Genomic DNA, 6,174 nt, shown 5'->3' with positions numbered 1-6,174 from the left:
GGCGGGCCCGGCGCGGGCTCGTGGGCCGGCGGCGGCGGGAGGCGGCGGCGCTGCCATGTGGCGGCGTGGGAGTCGTGCGGAGCAGCGGCGGCGATTTGTCCGGCACGGACCGGACGTGTCCGGGCGCGGAGGGAGCGGGGCTAGGGTTAGGGTGGTTTTGATCCGGGATTTGGACGAGGAAAGCCTATTTATACATAGAAGGAGTTAGGAGGCTCCAAATGAGGTGCGGTTTTCGGCCACGCGATCGTGATCGAACGACCGAGATAATGGAGGGGGTTTAGGTGGGTTTTGGGCTACTTTGGAGAGGTGTTGGGCTGCAACACACACGAGGCCTTTACGGTTCCTCGGTTAACCGTTGGAGTATCAAACGAAGTCCAAATAGCACAAAACTTGACAGGCGGTCTACCGATAGTATACCAAGGCCGCTTGGCAAGTCTCAGTCCAATCCGAGAACGTTTAACACCCGCACATGAAAAGAGGCAAAAGGGGACGCCGGAGGACATAGGAGTGCCGGAATGCAAAACGGACAACGGGGAAAATGCTTGGATGCATGAGACGAACACGAATGCAAATGCGATGCACATGATGACATGATATGAGATGCATGACATGGACAAAATGCAAAACAAAAAAAAATATCCACGAGGGAATATCATAACTTAGAGCCGAAAATGGCAAGAGTTGGAGTACAAATATGGCGAGTTACATACGGGGCGTTACATCCCTGCCACACGCCAATGGAAAATCGGCTCAAGCTACGCAAGGGAGAAGCTGGCAATGTGGTGGATGCCACGGGCTATCGGAGCATCGTCGAAAGTTTGCGTTACCTGTGCAACACTCGTCCTGACATCACTCACGCAGTCGGGATGGTGAGCAGGTATATGCAGGCACCCACGGCGTCACATTGGGCGGCGGTGAGGTAGATTCTACGCTACGTCAGGGGAACAATTGGGTATGGCTGCAGATACAAGGAGAGCTCTGGTGGCGAGCCCAAACTAGTGGGTTTCAGTGACAGCGATCTAGCTGGGGACGTCGACAACACGAAGAGCACCACCGGCGTGGCTTTCTTCCTCGACTCCAGCATCATCACATGGACTTCGCAAAAGCAAGCTGTGGTTGCTCTCTCGTCTTGCGAAGCTGAGTATATTGCAGCCTGTAACGCCGCATGTCAGGCAGTTTGGCTAAGCAGACTGTTGGGTGAGTTACTTGGACAGCCACCTGCATTGGTAAAACTGCTCGTGGACAACCGATCTGCAATCGAGCTGGCCAAGAACCCAGTGCACCACGAGCGAAGTAAGCATATCGACCTTCGTTTTCACTTCATTTGTGAATGCGTTGAGGAAGGCAAGGTGGACATCGAGCACATCAGCACAGATGGCCAACTTGCTGACATTTTAACCAAGTCACTGGGCCGTGTCAAGTTCTTGGAGATGCGACTGAAGCTCGGTGTCATGGAAGTCTCATCTGGGCGCCAGGATTAAGGGGAGAATTGTTGACTTTGTAATCCTCTCGCTTGTTAGTTTTGATTTCAGCTTCAGGCTTAGCAAATAAAGCGGCGAGAGCATGAGTCTGTTCATGCCTTGACCGAACTTTCAGTAGCAGCTAGGTAGTGTAGGCGACCATGCGCACTTCGTGGGATGGCACGAATCAATTGTGTGCATGGTGGCATCTTGGGCGTGGCGAGTGGCTGTGGGATGGCGCAGCCGAATAGCTCGGGCACGACCCCTTCTCTCGTAGTTTCAGGTTTGCTGTTAATAAAAGGAAAACGACTGAAAACGTTGCATGGTTAACGCAGCACAAAACTCTCTCGTCTCTCTCTAGTTTCCTGACTAACATTGAATGGCTCTTCATTGTACCATCAGGCCAGTAGAGAGATAGCCGTATAACACGATCCATTGGAGAAAGCTTGTCTAGTGACTCATCGCGCCTGGTTAATTAGTTATACATGATTAGTACTCCCTATGTAAACTAATATAAGAGCGTTTATAGATCATTAAAGTAGTGATCTAAACGCTCTTATATTAGTTTACGGAGGGAGTACATTGTATGTCGTAAAGTACCAAGCAACATATCATGGTTCTATCATAAAACTTACATTTTCGGATCCTTCAGGTCATCGAGGTGGCGATCAATAGCATCTTCAGCTTCTTGCAGGCTCCTGAACGGCCCATCCAAATGAGGATACGTGTGGAAAGAACCCAAAAGGTCCGTCCTAATGTAAAAGGTGAAGTACCAAAAGGTACGTTTTATGACCAAGATGTGTGGCCATGAGGGACGCGCCGCCTTGATGGTGGCGAGTCCTCAATGGTGTCGTGAGATGGCAAGGGATTGGCAGTGGGAGATGGTTCCTGCAGTGTTGTAGTGAGCAGGAACTTGCTCAAGCACAAGACATCCGGTTGTTGTGTCGTTTGCATGGGTGGAGGACAACACCTGAATCAAGGAGAACAGTTGAGCAGGCTCGAAGGCTCGGTAAGTAGAGATCTAAGAGGAATTATAATTTTGTCATAAAGATGAGTTAATGATACATGTTTTTATCGTGTTATGAAGAACAAAAGCTGGAAGATTTCTACCGGCCAACAATGGTGGCCTGAGCTACTGGAGGTGGATAGGGCAAGGGATTGGCAGTGACAGCGGTTCCTTTAGTGTTCTAGTGAGCAGGAACTTGCTCAAGCATGAGGCATCCGACGGGGAACACCTGAATCAAGTGAAACAGTTAAGCAAACTGGATGAGCAGATCCAAGAGCAACATATCAAAAAATGAGTTAACAATAATACTCCCTCACAAAGTTGAGTCACTTGTTTTGGAACGGAGGGAGTACATGTTATCAGTGTTATGAACTAGAAGCAATAAGTTTGAATTTCTTTTGATGTTGTAATGGTGGTTATATTAGTACATGCCTTCTTTTCATGTCTATTAAGATAGAGTAGAATTTACTGGTGTATGCACTGCAGTCTTTAGGGGGTCATAAATATGGATTAGAGTCCCGCTTCGGTACAACCAACCTCCTAAAACGTATAAAGGGGCAATATAGTCTTTTCACACTTCACCTATACATGCGTGTGATGCCCCAATACAAGGCGCGTTGTGTTTGACTGAATTGTCTCCAGACGTCGCGGGGGTATGGTGGGGATCGGGCCGAGAAAACCTCGGGGCTTCGAGGGTCCAAATGTCCACACAGCTAGTCCGGGTCAGGTTTTCCCGCGTGGGCTTTGCACCCGGGGAAGGGGTCGGGATCCTGGGTTACCAAACTAGCCCTAAGAAAATGACCAAAACAAGCGTTCGAACCATGCACCTCACTATGGTAAGCGCTAAAGGCTAGCCAGTCCATCTGATACAGTTCGGTGTCCAGTAAAGAAACGCTAGCAATCAGAATGATCACAGCGATGGGTTTAGTGTAGCGAACCATTTTCCCCATGTTTCTTTTTCTTTTTTCTTTTCTTTTTTGTTTCTTTTTCCTATTTCAAGTTTTTTTATTTTCAACAAAAATTAATGCTTTTAATTTTGTTCAAAATTTCATAAAATGTTCGGTTTTTTCCAATTTTGTTCATAAATTGAAAATATAAATCACATTTTCAGAAAAATTAAATGAATTTTTGAAAAATGTTCGTGTCCTTAAAAGATTGTTCAGAATGATAAGACATGAACAGTTTTTTAAAAGTACGAACAACATTTTTAAAACCAACAATTTTTGGAAAACATGAACAACAATTGAAAGTTTCAAACATTTTTTCAACAAGTCAAACAAAAAATTGAAACCAAAAAGGTTTATTGAATCTCCTCGAACATTTTTCTGAATTTGTGAACAAAAAATTGAACGCAGCAACAATTTTTAAATTCCAAACAAAATTTGGAAGTGCAAACGTTATTTGAAACACCACGGACATTTTTTGAATATGTGAATAAACTTTGCAAAAAAGTTTACTTTTTGAATTTGTGAGAAAACTTTGTAATCTAGAACTTTTTAAAAATTGTGATTTTTTTATAAACGGCAACATTGTATTAAGAGTAAAATACACCATAAGTCTAAAAAATATTTGATGTGTGTCATATTAGTCCAAATACTATGAAAATTCGTGCAGTCCTATCCACACTGCATCAGTTTTGACTTGCATCGGATGGGAGGTTGACTACTTCAATGTGACAACTTTTTTGCGCATCCCTTCCCAAAAGGTCATATGTTATAATTTTGTGGCATTCACATTTGCGCACATCCTACCCCTTGTCCTCCTCTCCATATCTAATGGCCACCGTTCACCTCGGCGCCGAAGCGCGGTAAACATGATGAGATTCCTACATTATGCGTTGGAACCACTCTGACACGTCTACCTTTTCCGTTGAGGTAGGATCGTCTATGTTGTGGAGGAAGTAGGGACGTAATGATTAAGACTTCTGCAACGGAGTGGAAGAAGGAGGACTCGGGATGAAGCCTGTCGGCTGCTTGGTGCCGCTGTTGCCCTCTCGCCAACGACGGTGGCACCACAATCTTTGTGGAAGGCAAAAACCATCATGCGGGGAGGGGGCTTTGGATCGTCGCGTGGGAGAGCATGACTGACGACGATGTAGATGCAGGATGGTAGACTCGCTAGCAAAAGTTGGGGTCCGTCCTGAGATTTCCAATAAAATACCATGTGTCAGCAGAGAGTGTTTGAGTAGGCCAAAAGGGTCTGTTTGGGAGCAGCCCGTTACTCGACATCCCTTAAATGGCCCCAATTTTTAAATTTCAATTTGTAGGACAGGAAAGAAACCTCATCCTTTGGTGCACACTAACCGCTGAAGCTCAAGCCTCTCTCGAACTGAGCTATTTCCACCCTGCATGACCAATTCAATGCATCATGCCAAGCCTTTTGAGTTTTCGGCAATTCTTTTATTTCCTAGAGTTTGTTTTGTGGAAAATGGCCAATAAATGGTCAGATGTGACGCAACTTGCATATGATATCAGAATTCGTTCAAACCTGTTGTGGATGCCTACCATGGGCAATCTCACTTGCTTGCAAAATTTAGGGTCATTTCATGCATGTCAAAAAATTGACCGTGTTCATGGTTGGCGAGGAGGGTCCATTTGGGAGCACTTCATTTCTCAACATCTCTAAAATGGCTCCAATTTTCTCTTGGTATTGCATGACCAATTCAAGGCACCATGCCATTTTTCTTCTTCAGTTTTCAACAATTCTTGCATTTTTCTGAAGTTTTCGATGATAAATGGCCGGACGTGATGCAACTTGCAGACGGTGTCCAAATTCATTCAAACTTGGGATAGATGACTACCATGGGGCGTGCCCACCTGCTTGCGAAAGTTGGGATCAGTTCATACATGTAGAAAAATAGACTGTGTTCAATCGAGGAAATTCGAGTAGGCCAAAATGGTCTATTTGAGAGTCTATTTTTGTTCATGGCCTTGTATGACCAATTCAAAGTACCATGCCAAGTTGTTTGAGTTTCCGGCAATTCTTGCATTTTCTAGAGTTTTCTTGGTGAAAAAATGGTCAATAAATGGTCGGACATGACACAACTTGCATACGGTTGTCAGAATTCATTCAAATCTGGCATGGGTGCCTACCATAGGTATGTCTGCCTACTCGCAAAAGTTAGGTCATTTTATGCATGTCTAAAAATAGACCATATTCAACGGAGAGTGTTTGGGTAGGCGAGAAGGGTACGTTTGAGACCACGTTGTTTTCAGCATCTATCACATAACCCAAATTTATTCCATGAGCTTATATGGTCAATTCAAGGCACTATGCCAAGTTGATTGAGCTTCCAACAGATTTTGCATTTTCTGGAGTTTTCTCGATGAAAAAAGACCGATAAATTGTGCATGAAAATTTGACAAGTTTGAAAACCTTTTCCAAAATTGGTAACAAATTTCCAACAATTGATGAAAATTTTGAACAAAAAATGGGAAAATGTACTATTTTAAGAAATTATCAACTTTTTTTGAAGCACAAATATTTCTTAAATCAATGAACAATATATTCGAAAACGTGATTTATTTTGAAATTCCCTAATATTTTTAAAATTCTAAAAATATTTGAAAACAAGAACATTTAGGGTATTCCAAAAAAATCCAAATTTTTGAACAAGTTTCAAAAAGAACAATAAAGTTTGAAAAGGAAAAATGAATTATCAAAAAAGTGAAAATAAAATAAAATAGAGAACAATTTTTAGGTGTTGGC

Source organism: Triticum aestivum, chromosome 3A, assembly GCF_018294505.1.
Source record: "Triticum aestivum cultivar Chinese Spring chromosome 3A, IWGSC CS RefSeq v2.1, whole genome shotgun sequence".
In the NCBI taxonomy this organism is placed as follows: Eukaryota; Viridiplantae; Streptophyta; class Magnoliopsida; order Poales; family Poaceae; genus Triticum; species Triticum aestivum.
The sequence above is the reverse complement of the archived record's forward strand: the minus strand, read 5'-3'. Positions refer to the sequence as shown.